Genomic DNA, 25,095 nt, shown 5'->3' with positions numbered 1-25,095 from the left:
TGGAGGCACTTTGGGGCACAGGGACCTCTGCATGGGACCTACTGGGTAAGTAGGCCAGTACCTTAGGTAGGCCTCAGTGACCAAGGCTCTCTGGCTCATGCCTAGCTGTGTACAGTGTGCAAAGCGCACTGTTCCTCAGGCTGGGCCCACAGCCTATCTTTGGCTTCTGTGAGAGTGCTGTCCCGAATCTCCTCTTGGAGCCAGTCGTCAGCACGGTGTCTCTTGGCACTGCGGTTCTCTTTCAGTCGAGGGGGCCGTTCGACTGCCAAAGAGAGTCTGCGCAGCGCTTCTTTCGCGAGGCTCTTGGACGACTGGGGCACTCCACCTAGTCAACCCAGAGAGCAGTACGTTGCCCCGGCAGCGAATGTGAAAGGTATTGCCAGCACAGTTTTCGCTTTGCAGAACACGCAGCCTTGGCCCACAACGACAATCTTGCCGTGAAGAGACGTAGGCCCGCTAGTGCCGTTCAGGCAGCTTGGAAGCCAAGCGCAAGGCGCCTCCAAACCGGGAGAAAGCGTACCCTCCCATCCGCGTCCCACTTTCCAGCTGAATGACGCAGCAGGTTTCTCTGAAGCTTCTGCCGAGCTATCTAGCACAAGTGAGAGAGTGCCTGCCTCTGCTGAGACAGGTTTTGGCGCGGGGATGGCTGGACATGCGGAAGAGCGTTCCCCAGGCCGTGCAACGTTTAGGCTTTGGTGATTCTGGACGGTCTCAAAGGTGCAGAACTGTCCCGGGGAAAGCTGTCCCTGTTTTTCTTTCTCCAGCTGGAAGTAAACATCTGGGAACCGACTGCCGTACGCAGACGTCCTGGGGGAGCCCCCTGGTTTCATTTGTGACGCACGTTGGTGCTTCACAGAGGAGCCCAAATTCCTCCTTCGGAGCACAGCAGCACGGAATGTAAGGCTGTTTACAACTGCGTACCATGAGGCCGTTGGAAAGCCGCACAAACGAGAGCTTTGAAGGGAACAGGGCAGCGCTGGGCCATCATCGTTGCACGTTCATGGAGCTTACTCAAACGAATGCATTTCCTTCCTGTGGCTCAAACACAACAGAGGAGTTGGAAGGCATACAGTGCCCTTTGACAGTTGTTACCACGAACGTGAGTGCACAGTGTCTCGTGAAATAAATCCCTTAGAGTGTTGAAGCATTCCCGTAAGGCATGCTTCTTCGCTCCTATGACACTCCGAGGTGTTACTAACGGGGGAAATCTGGACTTTTCCTTGAGGCCGTGGGGGGGGGCTCACGATTCTTTTGTCGGCGAGCTGCAGAGTGCTCTTGCTGAAGCTCCCAGCAAGGAATTCAGAGCAGCAGGCCTCACACGAGGGCACTCAGACTGCTTCCGTCACGAGTAAACTCAGACTTCTTATGTGAGGCCTTCAGGCAGCAAAGAGAAGGTGGGCGCGAGGAGTGTGCTTCAGGCAGCTTAGGACCCGCAACCGTCCCGTCTACCACGGAGGGGAATAAGGTTTGCCCAGGGTCGCCCAGTTTCAACCCTGAGCTCGCGGAGTTACCTTCAGTGGTTCCTGATTGCCTCAAGGAAACACACGGGAGGAACGGGGCCCTTCCGTGGAGGCACTTTGGGGCACAGGGACCTCTGCATGGGACCTACTGGGTAAGTAGGCCAGTACCTTAGGTAGGCCTCAGTGACCAAGGCTCTCTGGCTCATGCCTAGCTGTGTACAGTGTGCAAAGCGCACTGTTCCTCAGGCTGGGCCCACAGCCTATCTTTGGCTTCTGTGAGAGTGCTGTCCCGAATCTCCTCTTGGAGCCAGTCGTCAGCACGGTGTCTCTTGGCACTGCGGTTCTCTTTCAGTCGAGGGGGCCGTTCGACTGCCAAAGAGAGTCTGCGCAGCACTTCTTTCGCGAGGCTCTTGGACGACTGGGGCACTCCACCTAGTCAACCCAGAGAGCAGTACGTTGCCCCGGCAGCGAATGTGAAAGGTATTGCCAGCACAGTTTTCGCTTTGCAGAACACGCAGCCTTGGCCCACAACGACAATCTTGCCGTGAAGAGACGTAGGCCCGCTAGTGCCGTTCAGGCAGCTTGGAAGCCAAGCGCAAGGCGCCTCCAAACCGGGAGAAAGCGTACCCTCCCATCCGCGTCTTACTTTCCAGCTGAATGACGCAGCAGGTTTCTCTGAAGCTTCTGCCGAGCTATCTAGCACAAGTGAGAGAGTGCCTGCCTCTGCTGAGACAGGTTTTGACGCGGGGATGGCTGGACATGCGGAAGAGCGTTCCCCAGGCCGTGCAACGTTTAGGCTTTGGTGATTCTGGACGGTCTCAAAGGTCCAGAACTGTCCCGGGGAAAGCTGTCCCTGTTTTTCTTTCTCCAGCTGGAAGTAAACATCTGGGAACCGACTGCCGTACGCAGACGTCCTGGGGGAGCCCCCTGGTTTCATTTGTGACCCACGTTGGTGCTTCACAGAGGAGCCCAAATTCCTCCTTGGGGGCACAGCAGCACGGAATGTAAGGCTGTTTACAACTGCGTACCCTGAGGCCGTTGGAAAGCCGCACAAACCAGAGCTTTCAAGGGAACAGGGCAGCGCTGCGCCATCATCGTTGCACGTTCAGGGAGCTTACTCAAACGAATGCATTGCCTTCCTGTGGCTCAAACACAACAGAGGAGTTGGAAGGCATACAGTGCCCTTTGACAGTTGTTACCACGAACGTGAGTGCACAGTGTCTCGTGAAATAAATCCCTTACAGTGTTGAAGCATTCCCTTAAGGCATGCTTCTTCGCTCCTATGGCACTCCGAGGTGTTACTAACGGGGGAAATCTGGACTTTTCCTTGAGGCCGTGGGGGGGGGGGCTCACGATTCTTTTGTCGGCGAGCTGCAGAGTGCTCTTGCTGAAGCTCCCAGCAAGGAACTCAGAGCAGCAGGCCTCACACGAGGGCACTCAGACTGCTTCCGTCACGAGTAAACTCAGACTTCTTATGTGAGGCCTTCAGGCAGCAAAGAGAAGGTGGGCGCGAGGAGTGTGCTTCAGGCAGCTTAGGACCCGCAACCGTCCCGTCTACCACGGAGGGGAATAAGGTTTGCCCAGGGTCGCCCAGTTTCAACCCTGAGCTCGCGGAGTTACCTTCAGTGGTTCCTGATTGCCTCAAGGAAACACACGGGAGGAACGGGGCCCTTCCGTGGAGGCACTTTGGGGCACAGGGACCTCTGCATGGGACCTACTGGGTAAGTAGGCCAGTACCTTAGGTAGGCCTCAGTGACCAAGGCTCTCTGGCTCATGCCTAGCTGTGTACAGTGTGCAAAGCGCACTGTTCCTCAGGCTGGGCCCACAGCCTATCTTTGGCTTCTGTGAGAGTGCTGTCCCGAATCTCCTCTTGGAGCCAGTCGTCAGCACGGTGTCTCTTGGCACTGCGGTTCTCTTTCAGTCGAGGGGGCCGTTCGACTGCCAAAGAGAGTCTGCGCAGCGCTTCTTTCGCGAGGCTCTTGGACGACTGGGGCACTCCACCTAGTCAACCCAGAGAGCAGTACGTTGCCCCGGCAGCGAATGTGAAAGGTATTGCCAGCACAGTTTTCGCTTTGCAGAACACGCAGCCTTGGCCCACAACGACAATCTTGCCGTGAAGAGACGTAGGCCCGCTAGTGCCGTTCAGGCAGCTTGGAAGCCAAGCGCAAGGCGCCTCCAAACCGGGAGAAAGCGTACCCTCCCATCCGCGTCCCACTTTCCAGCTGAATGACGCAGCAGGTTTCTCTGAAGCTTCTGCCGAGCTATCTAGCACAAGTGAGAGAGTGCCTGCCTCTGCTGAGACAGGTTTTGACGCGGGGATGGCTGCATATGCGGAAGAGCGTTCCCCAGGCCGTGCAACGTTTAGGCTTTGGTGATTCTGGACGGTCTCAAAGGTCCAGAACTGTCCCGGGGAAAGCTGTCCCTGTTTTTCTTTCTCCAGCTGGAAGTAAACATCTGGGAACCGACTGCCGTACGCAGACGTCCTGGGGGAGCCCCCTGGTTTCATTTGTGACCCACGTTGGTGCTTCACAGAGGAGCCCAAATTCCTCCTTGGGGGCACAGCAGCACGGAATGTAAGGCTGTTTACAACTGCGTACCCTGAGGCCGTTGGAAAGCCGCACAAACGAGAGCTTTCAAGGGAACAGGGCAGCGCTGCGCCATCATCGTTGCACGTTCAGGGAGCTTACTCAAACGAATGCATTTCCTTCCTGTGGCTCAAACACAACAGAGGAGTTGGAAGGCATACAGTGCCCTTTGACAGTTGTTACCACGAACGTGAGTGCACAGTGTCTCGTGAAATAAATCCCTTACAGTGTTGAAGCATTCCCTTAAGGCATGCTTCTTCGCTCCTATGGCACTCCGAGGTGTTACTAACGGGGGAAATCTGGACTTTTCCTTGAGGCCGTGGGGGGGGGGGGGCTCACGATTCTTTTGTCGGCGAGCTGCAGAGTGCTCTTGCTGAAGCTCCCAGCAAGGAACTCAGAGCAGCAGGCCTCACACGAGGGCACTCAGACTGCTTCCGTCACGAGTAAACTCAGACTTCTTATGTGAGGCCTTCAGGCAGCAAAGAGAAGGTGGGCGCGAGGAGTGTGCTTCAGGCAGCTTAGGACCCGCAACCGTCCCGTCTACCACGGAGGGGAATAAGGTTTGCCCAGGGTCGCCCAGTTTCAACCCTGAGCTCGCGGAGTTAGCTTCAGTGGTTCCTGATTGCCTCAAGGAAACACACGGGAGGAACGGGGCCCTTCCGTGGAGGCACTTTGGGGCACAGGGACCTCTGCATGGGACCTACTGGGTAAGTAGGCCAGTACCTTAGGTAGGCCTCAGTGACCAAGGCTCTCTGGCTCATGCCTAGCTGTGTACAGTGTGCAAAGCGCACTGTTCCTCAGGCTGGGCCCACAGCCTATCTTTGGCTTCCGTGAGAGTGCTGTCCCGAATCTCCTCGTGGAGCCAGTCGTCAGCACGGTGTCTCTTGGCACTGCGGTTCTCTTTCAGTCGAGGGGGCCGTTCGACTGCCAAAGAGAGTCTGCGCAGCGCTTCTTTCGCGAGGCTCTTGGACGACTGGGGCACTCCACCTAGTCAACCCAGAGAGCAGTACGTTGCCCCGGCAGCGAATGTGAAAGGTATTGCCAGCACAGTTTTCGCTTTGCAGAACACGCAGCCTTGGCCCACAACGACAATCTTGCCGTGAAGAGACGTAGGCCCGCTAGTGCCGTTCAGGCAGCTTGGAAGCCAAGCGCAAGGCGCCTCCAAACCGGGAGAAAGCGTACCCTCCCATCCGCGTCCCACTTTCCAGCTGAATGACGCAGCAGGTTTCTCTGAAGCTTCTGCCGAGCTATCTAGCACAAGTGAGAGAGTGCCTGCCTCTGCTGAGACAGGTTTTGGCGCGGGGATGGCTGGACATGCGGAAGAGCGTTCCCCAGGCCGTGCAACGTTTAGGCTTTGGTGATTCTGGACGGTCTCAAAGGTGCAGAACTGTCCCGGGGAAAGCTGTCCCTGTTTTTCTTTCTCCAGCTGGAAGTAAACATCTGGGAACCGACTGCCGTACGCAGACGTCCTGGGGGAGCCCCCTGGTTTCATTTGTGACGCACGTTGGTGCTTCACAGAGGAGCCCAAATTCCTCCTTCGGAGCACAGCAGCACGGAATGTAAGGCTGTTTACAACTGCGTACCATGAGGCCGTTGGAAAGCCGCACAAACGAGAGCTTTGAAGGGAACAGGGCAGCGCTGGGCCATCATCGTTGCACGTTCATGGAGCTTACTCAAACGAATGCATTTCCTTCCTGTGGCTCAAACACAACAGAGGAGTTGGAAGGCATACAGTGCCCTTTGACAGTTGTTACCACGAACGTGAGTGCACAGTGTCTCGTGAAATAAATCCCTTAGAGTGTTGAAGCATTCCCGTAAGGCATGCTTCTTCGCTCCTATGACACTCCGAGGTGTTACTAACGGGGGAAATCTGGACTTTTCCTTGAGGCCGTGGGGGGGGGCTCACGATTCTTTTGTCGGCGAGCTGCAGAGTGCTCTTGCTGAAGCTCCCAGCAAGGAACTCAGAGCAGCAGGCCTCACACGAGGGCACTCAGACTGCTTCCGTCACGAGTAAACTCAGACTTCTTATGTGAGGCCTTCAGGCAGCAAAGAGAAGGTGGGCGCGAGGAGTGTGCTTCAGGCAGCTTAGGACCCGCAACCGTCCCGTCTACCACGGAGGGGAATAAGGTTTGCCCAGGGTCGCCCAGTTTCAACCCTGAGCTCGCGGAGTTACCTTCAGTGGTTCCTGATTGCCTCAAGGAAACACACGGGAGGAACGGGGCCCTTCCGTGGAGGCACTTTGGGGCACAGGGACCTCTGCATGGGACCTACTGGGTAAGTAGGCCAGTACCTTAGGTAGGCCTCAGTGACCAAGGCTCTCTGGCTCATGCCTAGCTGTGTACAGTGTGCAAAGCGCACTGTTCCTCAGGCTGGGCCCACAGCCTATCTTTGGCTTCTGTGAGAGTGCTGTCCCGAATCTCCTCTTGGAGCCAGTCGTCAGCACGGTGTCTCTTGGCACTGCGGTTCTCTTTCAGTCGAGGGGGCCGTTCGACTGCCAAAGAGAGTCTGCGCAGCACTTCTTTCGCGAGGCTCTTGGACGACTGGGGCACTCCACCTAGTCAACCCAGAGAGCAGTACGTTGCCCCGGCAGCGAATGTGAAAGGTATTGCCAGCACAGTTTTCGCTTTGCAGAACACGCAGCCTTGGCCCACAACGACAATCTTGCCGTGAAGAGACGTAGGCCCGCTAGTGCCGTTCAGGCAGCTTGGAAGCCAAGCGCAAGGCGCCTCCAAACCGGGAGAAAGCGTACCCTCCCATCCGCGTCTTACTTTCCAGCTGAATGACGCAGCAGGTTTCTCTGAAGCTTCTGCCGAGCTATCTAGCACAAGTGAGAGAGTGCCTGCCTCTGCTGAGACAGGTTTTGACGCGGGGATGGCTGGACATGCGGAAGAGCGTTCCCCAGGCCGTGCAACGTTTAGGCTTTGGTGATTCTGGACGGTCTCAAAGGTCCAGAACTGTCCCGGGGAAAGCTGTCCCTGTTTTTCTTTCTCCAGCTGGAAGTAAACATCTGGGAACCGACTGCCGTACGCAGACGTCCTGGGGGAGCCCCCTGGTTTCATTTGTGACCCACGTTGGTGCTTCACAGAGGAGCCCAAATTCCTCCTTGGGGGCACAGCAGCACGGAATGTAAGGCTGTTTACAACTGCGTACCCTGAGGCCGTTGGAAAGCCGCACAAACCAGAGCTTTCAAGGGAACAGGGCAGCGCTGCGCCATCATCGTTGCACGTTCAGGGAGCTTACTCAAACGAATGCATTTCCTTCCTGTGGCTCAAACACAACAGAGGAGTTGGAAGGCATACAGTGCCCTTTGACAGTTGTTACCACGAACGTGAGTGCACAGTGTCTCGTGAAATAAATCCCTTACAGTGTTGAAGCATTCCCTTAAGGCATGCTTCTTCGCTCCTATGGCACTCCGAGGTGTTACTAACGGGGGAAATCTGGACTTTTCCTTGAGGCCGTGGGGGGGGGGGGCTCACGATTCTTTTGTCGGCGAGCTGCAGAGTGCTCTTGCTGAAGCTCCCAGCAAGGAACTCAGAGCAGCAGGCCTCACACGAGGGCACTCAGACTGCTTCCGTCACGAGTAAACTCAGACTTCTTATGTGAGGCCTTCAGGCAGCAAAGAGAAGGTGGGCGCGAGGAGTGTGCTTCAGGCAGCTTAGGACCCGCAACCGTCCCGTCTACCACGGAGGGGAATAAGGTTTGCCCAGGGTCGCCCAGTTTCAACCCTGAGCTCGCGGAGTTACCTTCAGTGGTTCCTGATTGCCTCAAGGAAACACACGGGAGGAACGGGGCCCTTCCGTGGAGGCACTTTGGGGCACAGGGACCTCTGCATGGGACCTACTGGGTAAGTAGGCCAGTACCTTAGGTAGGCCTCAGTGACCAAGGCTCTCTGGCTCATGCCTAGCTGTGTACAGTGTGCAAAGCGCACTGTTCCTCAGGCTGGGCCCACAGCCTATCTTTGGCTTCCGTGAGAGTGCTGTCCCGAATCTCCTCTTGGAGCCAGTCGTCAGCACGGTGTCTCTTGGCACTGCGGTTCTCTTTCAGTCGAGGGGGCCGTTCGACTGCCAAAGAGAGTCTGCGCAGCGCTTCTTTCGCGAGGCTCTTGGACGACTGGGGCACTCCACCTAGTCAACCCAGAGAGCAGTACGTTGCCCCGGCAGCGAATGTGAAAGGTATTGCCAGCACAGTTTTCGCTTTGCAGAACACGCAGCCTTGGCCCACAACGACAATCTTGCCGTGAAGAGACGTAGGCCCGCTAGTGCCGTTCAGGCAGCTTGGAAGCCAAGCGCAAGGCGCCTCCAAACCGGGAGAAAGCGTACCCTCCCATCCGCGTCCCACTTTCCAGCTGAATGACGCAGCAGGTTTCTCTGAAGCTTCTGCCGAGCTATCTAGCACAAGTGAGAGAGTGCCTGCCTCTGCTGAGACAGGTTTTGACGCGGGGATGGCTGCATATGCGGAAGAGCGTTCCCCAGGCCGTGCAACGTTTAGGCTTTGGTGATTCTGGACGGTCTCAAAGGTCCAGAACTGTCCCGGGGAAAGCTGTCCCTGTTTTTCTTTCTCCAGCTGGAAGTAAACATCTGGGAACCGACTGCCGTACGCAGACGTCCTGGGGGAGCCCCCTGGTTTCATTTGTGACCCACGTTGGTGCTTCACAGAGGACCCCAAATTCCTCCTTGGGGGCACAGCAGCACGGAATGTAAGGCTGTTTACAACTGCGTACCCTGAGGCCGTTGGAAAGCCGCACAAACGAGAGCTTTCAAGGGAACAGGGCAGCGCTGCGCCATCATCGTTGCACGTTCAGGGAGCTTACTCAAACGAATGCATTTCCTTCCTGTGGCTCAAACACAACAGAGGAGTTGGAAGGCATACAGTGCCCTTTGACAGTTGTTACCACGAACGTGAGTGCACAGTGTCTCGTGAAATAAATCCCTTACAGTGTTGAAGCATTCCCTTAAGGCATGCTTCTTCGCTCCTATGGCACTCCGAGGTGTTACTAACGGGGGAAATCTGGACTTTTCCTTGAGGCCGTGGGGGGGGGGGGGGCTCACGATTCTTTTGTCGGCGAGCTGCAGAGTGCTCTTGCTGAAGCTCCCAGCAAGGAACTCAGAGCAGCAGGCCTCACACGAGGGCACTCAGACTGCTTCCGTCACGAGTAAACTCAGACTTCTTATGGGAGGCCTTCAGGCAGCAAAGAGAAGGTGGGCGCGAGGAGTGTGCTTCAGGCAGCTTAGGACCCGCAACTGTCCCGTCTACCACGGAGGGGAATAAGGTTTGCCCAGGGTCGCCCAGTTTCAACCCTGAGCTCGCGGAGTTACCTTCAGTGGTTCCTGATTGCCTCAAGGAAACACACGGGAGGAACGGGGCCCTTCCGTGGAGGCACTTTGGGGCACAGGGACCTCTGCATGGGACCTACTGGGTAAGTAGGCCAGTACCTTAGGTAGGCCTCAGTGACCAAGGCTCTCTGGCTCATGCCTAGCTGTGTACAGTGTGCAAAGCGCACTGTTCCTCAGGCTGGGCCCACAGCCTATCTTTGGCTTCTGTGAGAGTGCTGTCCCGAATCTCCTCTTGGAGCCAGTCGTCAGCACGGTGTCTCTTGGCACTGCGGTTCTCTTTCAGTCGAGGGGGCCGTTCGACTGCCAAAGAGAGTCTGCGCAGCGCTTCTTTCGCGAGGCTCTTGGACGACTGGGGCCCTCCACCTAGTCAACCCAGAGAGCAGTACGTTGCCCCGGCAGCGAATGTGAAAGGTATTGCCAGCACAGTTTTCGCTTTGCAGAACACGCAGCCTTGGCCCACAACGACAATCTTGCCGTGAAGAGACGTAGGCCCGCTAGTGCCGTTCAGGCAGCTTGGAAGCCAAGCGCAAGGCGCCTCCAAACCGGGAGAAAGCGTACCCTCCCATCCGCGTCCCACTTTCCAGCTGAATGACGCAGCAGGTTTCTCTGAAGCTTCTGCCGAGCTATCTAGCACAAGTGAGAGAGTGCCTGCCTCTGCTGAGACAGGTTTTGACGCGGGGATGGCTGGACATGCGGAAGAGCGTTCCCCAGGCCGTGCAACGTTTAGGCTTTGGTGATTCTGGACGGTCTCAAAGGTCCAGAACTGTCCCGGGGAAAGCCGTCCCTGTTTCTCTTTCTCCAGCTGGAAGTAAACATCTGGGAACCGACTGCCGTACGCAGACGTCCTGGGGGAGCCCCCTGGTTTCATTTGTGACCCACGTTGGTGCTTCACAGAGGAGCCCAAATTCCTCCTTGGGGGCACAGCAGCACGGAATGTAAGGCTGTTTACAACTGCGTACCCTGAGGCCGTTGGAAAGCCGCACAAACGAGAGCTTTCAAGGGAACAGGGCAGCGCTGCGCCATCATCGTTGCACGTTCAGGGAGCTTACTCAAACGAATGCATTTCCTTCCTGTGGCTCAAACACAACAGAGGAGTTGGAAGGCATACAGTGCCCTTTGACAGTTGTTACCACGAACGTGAGTGCACAGTGTCTCGTGAAATAAATCCCTTACAGTGTTGAAGCATTCCCTTAAGGCATGCTTCTTCGCTCCTATGGCACTCCGAGGTGTTACTAACGGGGGAAATCTGGACTTTTCCTTGAGGCCGTGGGGGGGCTCACGATTCTTTTGTCGGCGAGCTGCAGAGTGCTCTTGCTGAAGCTCCCAGCAAGGAACTCAGAGCAGCAGGCCTCACACGAGGGCACTCAGACTGCTTCCGTCACGAGTAAACTCAGACTTCTTATGTGAGGCCTTCAGGCAGCAAAGAGAAGGTGGGCGCGAGGAGTGTGCTTCAGGCAGCTTAGGACCCGCAACTGTCCCGTCTACCACGGAGGGGAATAAGGTTTGCCCAGGGTCGCCCAGTTTCAACCCTGAGCTCGCGGAGTTACCTTCAGTGGTTCCTGATTGCCTCAAGGAAACACACGGGAGGAACGGGGCCCTTCCGTGGAGGCACTTTGGGGCACAGGGACCTCTGCATGGGACCTACTGGGTAAGTAGGCCAGTACCTTAGGTAGGCCTCAGTGACCAAGGCTCTCTGGCTCATGCCTAGCTGTGTACAGTGTGCAAAGCGCACTGTTCCTCAGGCTGGGCCCACAGCCTATCTTTGGCTTCTGTGAGAGTGCTGTCCCGAATCTCCTCTTGGAGCCAGTCGTCAGCACGGTGTCTCTTGGCACTGCGGTTCTCTTTCAGTCGAGGGGGCCGTTCGACTGCCAAAGAGAGTCTGTGCAGCGCTTCTTTCGCGAGGCTCTTGGACGACTGGGGCCCTCCACCTAGTCAACCCAGAGAGCAGTACGTTGCCCCGGCAGCGAATGTGAAAGGTATTGCCAGCACAGTTTTCGCTTTGCAGAACACGCAGCCTTGGCCCACAACGACAATCTTGCCGTGAAGAGACGTAGGCCCGCTAGTGCCGTTCAGGCAGCTTGGAAGCCAAGCGCAAGGCGCCTCCAAACCGGGAGAAAGCGTACCCTCCCATCCGCGTCCCACTGTCCAGCTGAATGACGCAGCAGGTTTCTCTGAAGCTTCTGCCGAGCTATCTAGCACAAGTGAGAGAGTGCCTGCCTCTGCTGAGACAGGTTTTGACGCGGGGATGGCTGGACATGCGGAAGAGCGTTCCCCAGGCCGTGCAACGTTTAGGCTTTGGTGATTCTGGACGGTCTCAAAGGTCCAGAACTGTCCCGGGGAAAGCCGTCCCTGTTTCTCTTTCTCCAGCTGGAAGTAAACATCTGGGAACCGACTGCCGTACGCAGACGTCCTGGGGGAGCCCCCTGGTTTCATTTGTGACCCACGTTGGTGCTTCACAGAGGAGCCCAAATTCCTCCTTGGGGGCACAGCAGCACGGAATGTAAGGCTGTTTACAACTGCGTACCCTGAGGCCGTTGGAAAGCCGCACAAACGAGAGCTTTCAAGGGAACAGGGCAGCGCTGCGCCATCATCGTTGCACGTTCATGGAGCTTACTCAAACGAATGCATTTCCTTCCTGTGGCTCAAACACAACAGAGGAGTTGGAAGGCATACAGTGCCCTTTGACAGTTGTTACCACGAACGTGAGTGCACAGTGTCTCGTGAAATAAATCCCTTACAGTGTTGAAGCATTCCCTTAAGGCATGCTTCTTCGCTCCTATGGCACTCCGAGGTGTTACTAACGGGGGAAATCTGGACTTTTCCTTGAGGCCGTGGGGGGGCTCACGATTCTTTTGTCGGCGAGCTGCAGAGTGCTCTTGCTGAAGCTCCCAGCAAGGAACTCAGAGCAGCAGGCCTCACACGAGGGCACTCAGACTGCTTCCGTCACGAGTAAACTCAGACTTCTTATGGGAGGCCTTCAGGCAGCAAAGAGAAGGTGGGCACGAGGAGTGTGCTTCAGGCAGCTTAGGACCCGCAACTGTCCCGTCTACCACGGAGGGGAATAAGGTTTGCCCAGGGTCGCCCAGTTTCAACCCTGAGCTCGCGGAGTTACCTTCAGTGGTTCCTGATTGCCTCAAGGAAACACACGGGAGGAACGGGGCCCTTCCGTGGAGGCACTTTGGGGCACAGGGACCTCTGCATGGGACCTACTGGGTAAGTAGGCCAGTACCTTAGGTAGGCCTCAGTGACCAAGGCTCTCTGGCTCATGCCTAGCTGTGTACAGTGTGCAAAGCGCACTGTTCCTCAGGCTGGGCCCACAGCCTATCTTTGGCTTCTGTGAGAGTGCTGTCCCGAATCTCCTCTTGGAGCCAGTCGTCAGCACGGTGTCTCTTGGCACTGCGGTTCTCTTTCAGTCGAGGGGGCCGTTCGACTGCCAAAGAGAGTCTGCGCAGCGCTTCTTTCGCGAGGCTCTTGGACGACTGGGGCCCTCCACCTAGTCAACCCAGAGAGCAGTACGTTGCCCCGGCAGCGAATGTGAAAGGTATTGCCAGCACAGTTTTCGCTTTGCAGAACACGCAGCCTTGGCCCACAACGACAATCTTGCCGTGAAGAGACGTAGGCCCGCTAGTGCCGTTCAGGCAGCTTGGAAGCCAAGCGCAAGGCGCCTCCAAACCGGGAGAAAGCGTACCCTCCCATCCGCGTCCCACTTTCCAGCTGAATGACGCAGCAGGTTTCTCTGAAGCTTCTGCCGAGCTATCTAGCACAAGTGAGAGAGTGCCTGCCTCTGCTGAGACAGGTTTTGACGCGGGGATGGCTGGACATGCGGAAGAGCGTTCCCCAGGCCGTGCAACGTTTAGGCTTTGGTGATTCTGGACGGTCTCAAAGGTCCAGAACTGTCCCGGGGAAAGCCGTCCCTGTTTCTCTTTCTCCAGCTGGAAGTAAACATCTGGGAACCGACTGCCGTACGCAGACGTCCTGGGGGAGCCCCCTGGTTTCATTTGTGACCCACGTTGGTGCTTCACAGAGGAGCCCAAATTCCTCCTTGGGGGCACAGCAGCACGGAATGTAAGGCTGTTTACAACTGCGTACCCTGAGGCCGTTGGAAAGCCGCACAAACGAGAGCTTTCAAGGGAACAGGGCAGCGCTGCGCCATCATCGTTGCACGTTCATGGAGCTTACTCAAACGAATGCATTTCCTTCCTGTGGCTCAAACACAACAGAGGAGTTGGAAGGCATACAGTGCCCTTTGACAGTTGTTACCACGAACGTGAGTGCACAGTGTCTCGTGAAATAAATCCCTTACAGTGTTGAAGCATTCCCTTAAGGCATGCTTCTTCGCTCCTATGGCACTCCGAGGTGTTACTAACGGGGGAAATCTGGACTTTTCCTTGAGGCCGTGGGGGGGCTCACGATTCTTTTGTCGGCGAGCTGCAGAGTGCTCTTGCTGAAGCTCCCAGCAAGGAACTCAGAGCAGCAGGCCTCACACGAGGGCACTCAGACTGCTTCCGTCACGAGTAAACTCAGACTTCTTATGTGAGGCCTTCAGGCAGCAAAGAGAAGGTGGGCGCGAGGAGTGTGCTTCAGGCAGCTTAGGACCCGCAACTGTCCCGTCTACCACGGAGGGGAATAAGGTTTGCCCAGGGTCGCCCAGTTTCAACCCTGAGCTCGCGGAGTTACCTTCAGTGGTTCCTGATTGCCTCAAGGAAACACACGGGAGGAACGGGGCCCTTCCGTGGAGGCACTTTGGGGCACAGGGACCTCTGCATGGGACCTACTGGGTAAGTAGGCCAGTACCTTAGGTAGGCCTCAGTGACCAAGGCTCTCTGGCTCATGCCTAGCTGTGTACAGTGTGCAAAGCGCACTGTTCCTCAGGCTGGGCCCACAGCCTATCTTTGGCTTCTGTGAGAGTGCTGTCCCGAATCTCCTCTTGGAGCCAGTCGTCAGCACGGTGTCTCTTGGCACTGCGGTTCTCTTTCAGTCGAGGGGGCCGTTCGACTGCCAAAGAGAGTCTGCGCAGCGCTTCTTTCGCGAGGCTCTTGGACGACTGGGGCCCTCCACCTAGTCAACCCAGAGAGCAGTACGTTGCCCCGGCAGCGAATGTGAAAGGTATTGCCAGCACAGTTTTCGCTTTGCAGAACACGCAGCCTTGGCCCACAACGACAATCTTGCCGTGAAGAGACGTAGGCCCGCTAGTGCCGTTCAGGCAGCTTGGAAGCCAAGCGCAAGGCGCCTCCAAACCGGGAGAAAGCGTACCCTCCCATCCGCGTCCCACTTTCCAGCTGAATGACGCAGCAGGTTTCTCTGAAGCTTCTGCCGAGCTATCTAGCACAAGTGAGAGAGTGCCTGCCTCTGCTGAGACAGGTTTTGACGCGGGGATGGCTGGACATGCGGAAGAGCGTTCCCCAGGCCGTGCAACGTTTAGGCTTTGGTGATTCTGGACGGTCTCAAAGGTCCAGAACTGTCCCGGGGAAAGCCGTCCCTGTTTCTCTTTCTCCAGCTGGAAGTAAACATCTGGGAACCGACTGCCGTACGCAGACGTCCTGGGGGAGCCCCCTGGTTTCATTTGTGACCCACGTTGGTGCTTCACAGAGGAGCCCAAATTCCTCCTTGGGGGCACAGCAGCACGGAATGTAAGGCTGTTTACAACTGCGTACCCTGAGGCCGTTGGAAAGCCGCACAAACGAGAGCTTTCAAGGGAACAGGGCAGCGCTGCGCCATCATCGTTGCACGTTCATGGAGCTTACTCAAACGAATGCATTTCCTTCCTGTGGCTCAAACACAACAGAGGAGTTGGAAGGCATACAGTGCCCTTTGACAGTTGTTACCACGAACGTGAGTGCACAGTGTCTCGTGAAATAAATCCCTTACAGTGTTGAAGCATTCCCTTAAGGCATGCTTCTTCGCTCCTATGGCACTCCGAGGTGTTACTAACGGGGGAAATCTGGACTTTTCCTTGAGGCCGTGGGGGGGCTCACGATTCTTTTGTCTGCGAGCTGCAGAGTGCTCTTGCTGAAGCTCCCAGCAAGGAACTCAGAGCAGCAGGCCTCACACGAGGGCACTCAGACTGCTTCCGTCACGAGTAAACTCAGACTTCTTATGGGAGGCCTTCAGGCAGCAAAGAGAAGGTGGGCGCGAGGAGTGTGCTTCAGGCAGCTTAGGACCCGCAACTGTCCCGTCTACCACGGAGGGGAATAAGGTTTGCCCAGGGTCGCCCAGTTTCAACCCTGAGCTCGCGGAGTTACCTTCAGTGGTTCCTGATTGCCTCAAGGAAACACACGGGAGGAACGGGGCCCTTCCGTGGAGGCACTTTGGGGCACAGGGACCTCTGCATGGGACCTACTGGGTAAGTAGGCCAGTACCTTAGGTAGGCCTCAGTGACCAAGGCTCTCTGGCTCATGCCTAGCTGTGTACAGTGTGCAAAGCGCACTGTTCCTCAGGCTGGGCCCACAGCCTATCTTTGGCTTCTGTGAGAGTGCTGTCCCGAATCTCCTCTTGGAGCCAGTCGTCAGCACGGTGTCTCTTGGCACTGCGGTTCTCTTTCAGTCGAGGGGGCCGTTCGACTGCCAAAGAGAGTCTGCGCAGCGCTTCTTTCGCGAGGCTCTTGGACGACTGGGGCACTCCACCTAGTCAACCCAGAGAGCAGTACGTTGCCCCGGCAGCGAATGTGAAAGGTATTGCCAGCACAGTTTTCGCTTTGCAGAACACGCAGCCTTGGCCCACAACGACAATCTTGCCGTGAAGAGACGTAGGCCCGCTAGTGCCGTTCAGGCAGCTTGGAAGCCAAGCGCAAGGCGCCTCCAAACCGGGAGAAAGCGTACCCTCCCATCCGCGTCCCACTTTCCAGCTGAATGACGCAGCAGGTTTCTCTGAAGCTTCTGCCGAGCTATCTAGCACAAGTGAGAGAGTGCCTGCCTCTGCTGAGACAGGTTTTGACGCGGGGATGGCTGGACATGCGGAAGAGCGTTCCCCAGGCCGTGCAACGTTTAGGCTTTGGTGATTCTGGACGGTCTCAAAGGTCCAGAACTGTCCCGGGGAAAGCCGTCCCTGTTTCTCTTTCTCCAGCTGGAAGTAAACATCTGGGAACCGACTGCCGTACGCAGACGTCCTGGGGGAGCCCCCTGGTTTCATTTGTGACCCACGTTGGTGCTTCACAGAGGAGCCCAAATTCCTCCTTGGGGGCACAGCAGCACGGAATGTAAGGCTGTTTACAACTGCGTACCCTGAGGCCGTTGGAAAGCCGCACAAACGAGAGCTTTCAAGGGAACAGGGCAGCGCTGCGCCATCATCGTTGCACGTTCATGGAGCTTACTCAAACGAATGCATTTCCTTCCTGTGGCTCAAACACAACAGAGGAGTTGGAAGGCATACAGTGCCCTTTGACAGTTGTTACCACGAACGTGAGTGCACAGTGTCTCGTGAAATAAATCCCTTACAGTGTTGAAGCATTCCCTTAAGGCATGCTTCTTCGCTCCTATGGCACTCCGAGGTGTTACTAACGGGGGAAATCTGGACTTTTCCTTGAGGCCGTGGGGGGGCTCACGATTCTTTTGTCGGCGAGCTGCAGAGTGCTCTTGCTGAAGCTCCCAGCAAGGAACTCAGAGCAGCAGGCCTCACACGAGGGCACTCAGACTGCTTCCGTCACGAGTAAACTCAGACTTCTTATGTGAGGCCTTCAGGCAGCAAAGAGAAGGTGGGCGCGAGGAGTGTGCTTCAGGCAGCTTAGGACCCGCAACTGTCCCGTCTACCACGGAGGGGAATAAGGTTTGCCCAGGGTCGCCCAGTTTCAACCCTGAGCTCGCGGAGTTACCTTCAGTGGTTCCTGATTGCCTCAAGGAAACACACGGGAGGAACGGGGCCCTTCCGTGGAGGCACTTTGGGGCACAGGGACCTCTGCATGGGACCTACTGGGTAAGTAGGCCAGTACCTTAGGTAGGCCTCAGTGACCAAGGCTCTCTGGCTCATGCCTAGCTGTGTACAGTGTGCAAAGCGCACTGTTCCTCAGGCTGGGCCCACAGCCTATCTTTGGCTTCTGTGAGAGTGCTGTCCCGAATCTCCTCTTGGAGCCAGTCGTCAGCACGGTGTCTCTTGGCACTGCGGTTCTCTTTCAGTCGAGGGGGCCGTTCGACTGCCAAAGAGAGTCTGCGCAGCGCTTCTTTCGCGAGGCTCTTGGACGACTGGGGCCCTCCACCTAGTCAACCCAGAGAGCAGTACGTTGCCCCGGCAGCGAATGTGAAAGGTATTGCCAGCACAGTTTTCGCTTTGCAGAACACGCAGCCTTGGCCCACAACGACAATCTTGCCGTGAAGAGACGTAGGCCCGCTAGTGCCGTTCAGGCAGCTTGGAAGCCAAGCGCAAGGCGCCTCCAAACCGGGAGAAAGCGTACCCTCCCATCCGCGTCCCACTTTCCAGCTGAATGACGCAGCAGGTTTCTCTGAAGCTTCTGCCGAGCTATCTAGCACAAGTGAGAGAGTGCCTGCCTCTGCTGAGACAGGTTTTGACGCGGGGATGGCTGGACATGCGGAAGAGCGTTCCCCAGGCCGTGCAACGTTTAGGCTTTGGTGATTCTGGACGGTCTCAAAGGTCCAGAACTGTCCCGGGGAAAGCCGTCCCTGTTTCTCTTTCTCCAGCTGGAAGTAAACATCTGGGAACCGACTGCCGTACGCAGACGTCCTGGGGGAGCCCCCTGGTTTCATTTGTGACCCACGTTGGTGCTTCACAGAGGAGCCCAAATTCCTCCTTGGGGGCACAGCAGCACGGAATGTAAGGCTGTTTACAACTGCGTACCCTGAGGCCGTTGGAAAGCCGCACAAACGAGAGCTTTCAAGGGAACAGGGCAGCGCTGCGCCATCATCGTTGCACGTTCATGGAGCTTACTCAAACGAATGCATTTCCTTCCTGTGGCTCAAACACAACAGAGGAGTTGGAAGGCATACAGTGCCCTTTGACAGTTGTTACCACGAACGTGAGTGCACAGTGTCTCGTGAAATAAATCCCTTACAGTGTTGAAGCATTCCCTTAAGGCATGCTTCTTCGCTCCTATGGCACTCCGAGGTGTTACTAACGGGGGAAATCTGGACTTTTCCTTGAGGCCGTGGGGGGGCTCACGATTCCTTTGTCGGCGGGCTGCAGAGTGCTCTTGCTGAAGCTCCCAGCAAGGAACTCAGAGCAGCAGGCCTCACACGAGGGCACTCAGACTGCTTCCGTCACGAGTAAACTCAGACTTCTTATGTGAGGCCTTCAGGCAGCAAAGAGAAGGTGGGCGCGAGGAGTGTGCTTCAGGCAGCTTAGGACCCGCAACTGTCCCGTCTACCACGGAGGGGAATAAGGTTTGCCCAGGGTCGCCCAGTTTCAACCCTGAGCTCGCGGAGTTACCTTCAGTGGTTCCTGATTGCCTCAAGGAAACACACGGGAGGAACGGGGCCCTTCCGTGGAGGCACTTTGGGGCACAGGGACCTCTGCATGGGACCTACTGGGTAAGTAGGCCAGTACCTTAGGTAGGCCTCAGTGACCAAGGCTCTCTGGCTCATGCCTAGCTGTGTACAGTGTGCAAAGCGCACTGTTCCTCAGGCTGGGCCCACAGCCTATCTTTGGCTTCTGTGAGAGTGCTGTCCCGAATCTCCTCTTGGAGCCAGTCGTCAGCACGGTGTCTCTTGGCACTGCGGTTCTCTTTCAGTCGAGGGGGCCGTTCGACTGCCAAAGAGAGTCTGCGCAGCGCTTCTTTCGCGAGGCTCTTGGACGACTGGGGCACTCCACCTAGTCAACCCAGAGAGCAGTACGTTGCCCCGGCAGCGAATGTGAAAGGTATTGCCAGCACAGTTTTCGCTTTGCAGAACACGCAGCCTTGGCCCACAACGACAATCTTGCCGTGAAGAGACGTAGGCCCGCTAGTGCCGTTCAGGCAGCTTGGAAGCCAAGCGCAAGGCGCCTCCAAACCGGGAGAAAGCGTACCCTCCCATCCGCGTCCCACTTTCCAGCTGAATGACGCAGCAGGTTTCTCTGAAGCTTCTGCCGAGCTATCTAGCACAAGTGAGAGAGTGCCTGCCTCTGCTGAGACAGGTTTTGACGCGGGGATGGCTGGACATGCGGAAGAGCGTTCCCCAGGCCGTGCAACGTTTAGGCTTTGGTGATTCTGGACGGTCTCAAAGGTCCAGAACTGTCCCGGGGAAAGCCGTCCCTGTTTCTCTTTCTCCAGCTGGAAGTAAACATCTGGGAACCGACTGCCGTACGCAGACGTCCTGGGGGAGCCCCCTGGTTTCATTTGTGACCCACGTTGGTGCTTCACAGAGGAGCCCAAATTCCTCCTTGGGGGCACAGCAGCACGGAATGTAAGGCTGTTTACAACTGCGTACCCTGAGGCCGTTGGAAAGCCGCACAAACGAGAGCTTTCAAGGGAACAGGGCAGCGCTGCGCCATCATCGTTGCACGTTCATGGAGCTTACTCAAACGAATGCATTTCCTTCCTGTGGCTCAAACACAACAGAGGAGTTGGAAGGCATACAGTGCCCTTTGACAGTTGTTACCACGAACGTGAGTGCACAGTGTCTCGTGAAATAAATCCCTTACAGTGTTGAAGCATTCCCTTAAGGCATGCTTCTTCGCTCCTATGGCACTCCGAGGTGTTACTAACGGGGGAAATCTGGACTTTTCCTTGAGGCCGTGGGGGGGCTCACGATTCTTTTGTCGGCGAGCTGCAGAGTGCTCTTGCTGAAGCTCCCAGCAAGGAACTCAGAGCAGCAGGCCTCACACGAGGGCACTCAGACTGCTTCCGTCACGAGTAAACTCAGACTTCTTATGTGAGGCCTTCAGGCAGCAAAGAGAAGGTGGGCGCGAGGAGTGTGCTTCAGGCAGCTTAGGACCCGCAACTGTCCCGTCTACCACGGAGGGGAATAAGGTTTGCCCAGGGTCGCCCAGTTTCAACCCTGAGCTCGCGGAGTTACCTTCAGTGGTTCCTGATTGCCTCAAGGAAACACACGGGAGGAACGGGGCCCTTCCGTGGAGGCACTTTGGGGCACAGGGACCTCTGCATGGGACCTACTGGGTAAGTAGGCCAGTACCTTAGGTAGGCCTCAGTGACCAAGGCTCTCTGGCTCATGCCTAGCTGTGTACAGTGTGCAAAGCGCACTGTTCCTCAGGCTGGGCCCACAGCCTATCTTTGGCTTCTGTGAGAGTGCTGTCCCGAATCTCCTCTTGGAGCCAGTCGTCAGCACGGTGTCTCTTGGCACTGCGGTTCTCTTTCAGTCGAGGGGGCCGTTCGACTGCCAAAGAGAGTCTGCGCAGAGCTTCTTTCGCGAGGCTCTTGGACGACTGGGGCCCTCCACCTAGTCAACCCAGAGAGCAGTACGTTGCCCCGGCAGCGAATGTGAAAGGTATTGCCAGCACAGTTTTCGCTTTGCAGAACACGCAGCCTTGGCCCACAACGACAATCTTGCCGTGAAGAGACGTAGGCCCGCTAGTGCCGTTCAGGCAGCTTGGAAGCCAAGCGCAAGGCGCCTCCAAACCGGGAGAAAGCGTACCCTCCCATCCGCGTCCCACTTTCCAGCTGAATGACGCAGCAGGTTTCTCTGAAGCTTCTGCCGAGCTATCTAGCACAAGTGAGAGAGTGCCTGCCTCTGCTGAGACAGGTTTTGACGCGGGGATGGCTGGACATGCGGAAGAGCGTTCCCCAGGCCGTGCAACGTTTAGGCTTTGGTGATTCTGGACGGTCTCAAAGGTCCAGAACTGTCCCGGGGAAAGCCGTCCCTGTTTCTCTTTCTCCAGCTGGAAGTAAACATCTGGGAACCGACTGCCGTACGCAGACGTCCTGGGGGAGCCCCCTGGTTTCATTTGTGACCCACGTTGGTGCTTCACAGAGGAGCCCAAATTCCTCCTTGGGGGCACAGCAGCACGGAATGTAAGGCTGTTTACAACTGCGTACCCTGAGGCCGTTGGAAAGCCGCACAAACGAGAGCTTTCAAGGGAACAGGGCAGCGCTGCGCCATCATCGTTGCACGTTCATGGAGCTTACTCAAACGAATGCATTTCCTTCCTGTGGCTCAAACACAACAGAGGAGTTGGAAGGCATACAGTGCCCTTTGACAGTTGTTACCACGAACGTGAGTGCACAGTGTCTCGTGAAATAAATCCCTTACAGTGTTGAAGCATTCCCTTAAGGCATGCTTCTTCGCTCCTATGGCACTCCGAGGTGTTACTAACGGGGGAAATCTGGACTTTTCCTTGAGGCCGTGGGGGGGCTCACGATTCCTTTGTCGGCGAGCTGCAGAGTGCTCTTGCTGAAGCTCCCAGCAAGGAACTCAGAGCAGCAGGCCTCACACGAGGGCACTCAGACTGCTTCCGTCACGAGTAAACTCAGACTTCTTATGTGAGGCCTTCAGGCAGCAAAGAGAAGGTGGGCGCGAGGAGTGTGCTTCAGGCAGCTTAGGACCCGCAACTGTCCCGTCTACCACGGAGGGGAATAAGGTTTGCCCAGGGTCGCCCAGTTTCAACCCTGAGCTCGCGGAGTTACCTTCAGTGGTTCCTGATTGCCTCAAGGAAACACACGGGAGGAACGGGGCCCTTCCGTGGAGGCACTTTGGGGCACAGGGACCTCTGCATGGGACCTACTGGGTAAGTAGGCCAGTACCTTAGGTAGGCCTCAGTGACCAAGGCTCTCTGGCTCATGCCTAGCTGTGTACAGTGTGCAAAGCGCACTGTTCCTCAGGCTGGGCCCACAGCCTATCTTTGGCTTCTGTGAGAGTGCTGTCCCGAATCTCCTCTTGGAGCCAGTCGTCAGCACGGTGTCTCTTGGCACTGCGGTTCTCTTTCAGTCGAGGGGGCCGTTCGACTGCCAAAGAGAGTCTGCGCAGCGCTTCTTTCGCGAGGCTCTTGGACGACTGGGGCCCTCCACCTAGTCAACCCAGAGAGCAGTACGTTGCCCCGGCAGCGAATGTGAAAGGTATTGCCAGCACAGTTTTCGCTTTGCAGAACACGCAGCCTTGGCCCACAACGACAATCTTGCCGTGAAGAGACGTAGGCCCGCTAGTGCCGTTCAGGCAGCTTGGAAGCCAAGCGCAAGGCGCCTCCAAACCGGGAGAAAGCGTACCCTCCCATCCGCGTCCCACTTTCCAGCTGAATGACGCAGCAGGTTTCTCTGAAGCTTCTGCCGAGCTATCTAGCACAAGTGAGAGAGTGCCTGCCTCTGCTGAGACAGGTTTTGACGCGGGGATGGCTGGACATGCGGAAGAGCGTTCCCCAGGCCGTGCAACGTTTAGGCTTTGGTGATTCTGGACGGTCTCAAAGGTCCAGAACTGTCCCGGGGAAAGCCGTCCCTGTTTCTCTTTCTCCAGCTGGAAGTAAACATCTGGGAACCGACTGCCGTACGCAGACGTCCTGGGGGAGCCCCCTGGTTTCATTTGTGACCCACGTTGGTGCTTCACAGAGGAGCCCAAATTCCTCCTTGGGGGCACAGCAGCACGGAATGTAAGGCTGTTTACAACTGCGTACCCTGAGGCCGTTGGAAAGCCGCACAAACGAGAGCTTTCAAGGGAACAGGGCAGCGCTGCGCCATCATCGTTGCACGTTCATGGAGCTTATTCAAACGAATGCATTTCCTTCCTGTGGCTCAAACACAACAGAGGAGTTGGAAGGCATACAGTGCCCTTTGACAGTTGTTACCACGAACGTGAGTGCACAGTGTCTCGTGAAATAAATCCCTTACAGTGTTGAAGCATTCCCTTAAGGCATGCTTCTTCGCTCCTATGGCACTCCGAGGTGTTACTAACGGGGGAAATCTGGACTTTTCCTTGAGGCCGTGGGGGGGCTCACGATTCCTTTGTCGGCGAGCTGCAGAGTGCTCTTGCTGAAGCTCCCAGCAAGGAACTCAGAGCAGCAGGCCTCACACGAGGGCACTCAGACTGCTTCCGTCACGAGTAAACTCAGACTTCTTATGTGAGGCCTTCAGGCAGCAAAGAGAAGGTGGGCGCGAGGAGTGTGCTTCAGGCAGCTTAGGACCCGCAACCGTCCCGTCTACCACGGAGGGGAATAAGGTTTGCCCAGGGTCGCCCAGTTTCAACCCTGAGCTCGCGGAGTTACCTTCAGTGGTTCCTGATTGCCTCAAGGAAACACACGGGAGGAACGGGGCCCTTCCGTGGAGGCACTTTGGGGCACAGGGACCTCTGCATGGGACCTACTGTGTAAGTAGGCCAATACCTTAGGTAGGCCTCAGTGACCAAGGCTCTCTGGCTCATGCCTAGCTGTGTACAGTGTGCAAAGTGCACTGTTCCTCAGGCTGGGCCCACAGCCTATCTTTGGCTTCTGTGAGAGTGCTGTCCCGAATCTCCTCTTGGAGCCAGTCGTCAGCACGGTGTCTCTTGGCATTGCGGTTCTCTTTCAGTCGAGGGGGCCGTTCGACTGCCAAAGAGAGTCTGCGCAGCGCTTCTTTCGCGAGGCTCTTGGACGACTGGGGCACTCCACCTAGTCAACCCAGAGAGCAGTACGTTGCCCCGGCAGCGAATGTGAAAGGTATTGCCAGCACAGTTTTCGCTTTGCAGAACACGCAGCCTTGGCCCACAACGACAATCTTGCCGTGAAGAGACGTAGGCCCGCTAGTGCCGTTCAGGCAGCTTGGAAGCCAAGCGCAAGGCGCCTCCAAACCGGGAGAAAGCGTACCCTCCCATCCGCGTCCCACTGTCCAGCTGAATGACGCAGCAGGTTTCTCTGAAGCTTCTGCCGAGCTATCTAGCACAAGTGAGAGAGTGCCTGCCTCTGCTGAGACAGGTTTTGACGCGGGGATGTCTGGACATGCGGAAGAGCGTTCCCCAGGCCGTGCAACGTTTAGGCTTTGGTGATTCTGGACGGTCTCAAAGGTCCAGAACTGTCCCGGGGAAAGCTGTCCCTGTTTTTCTTTCTCCAGCTGGAAGTAAACATCTGGGAACCGACTGCCGTACGCAGACGTCCTGGGGGAGCCCCCTGGTTTCATTTGTGACCCACGTTGGTGCTTCACAGAGGAGCCCAAATTCCTCCTTGGGGGCACAGCAGCACGGAATGTAAGGCTGTTTACAACTGCGTACCCTGAGGCCGTTGGAAAGCCGCACAAACGAGAGCTTTCAAGGGAACAGGGCAGCGCTGCGCCATCATCGTTGCACGTTCAGGGAGCTTACTCAAACGAATGCATTTCCTTCCTGTGGCTCAAACACAACAGAGGAGTTGGAAGGCATACAGTGCCCTTTGACAGTTGTTACCACGAACGTGAGTGCACAGTGTCTCGTGAAATAAATCCCTTACAGTGTTGAAGCATTCCCTTAAGGCATGCTTCTTCGCTCCTATGGCACTCCGAGGTGTTACTAACGGGGGAAATCTGGACTTTTCCTTGAGGCCGTGGGGGGGCTCACGATTCTTTGGTCGGCGAGCTGCAGAGTGCTCTTGCTGAAGCTCCCAGCAAGGAACTCAGAGCAGCAGGCCTCACACGAGGGCACTCAGACTGCTTCCGTCACGAGTAAACTCAGACTTCTTATGTGAGGCCTTCAGGCAGCAAAGAGAAGGTGGGCGTGAGGAGTGTGCTTCAGGCAGCTTAGGACCCGCAACCGTCCCGTCTACCACGGAGGGGAATAAGGTTTGCCCAGGGTCGCCCAGTTTCAACCCTGAGCTCGCGGAGTTACCTTCAGTGGTTCCTGATTGCCTCAAGGAAACACACGGGAGGAACGGGGCCCTTCCGTGGAGGCACTTTGGGGCACAGGGACCTCT

This window comes from Delphinapterus leucas, chromosome 15 (assembly GCF_059928025.1).
Source record: "Delphinapterus leucas isolate spDelLeu-1000000601 "Yukka" chromosome 15, BTC_Dleu_Yukka2, whole genome shotgun sequence".
NCBI classification, from domain to species: Eukaryota; Metazoa; Chordata; class Mammalia; order Artiodactyla; family Monodontidae; genus Delphinapterus; species Delphinapterus leucas.
The sequence above is the reverse complement of the archived record's forward strand: the minus strand, read 5'-3'. Positions refer to the sequence as shown.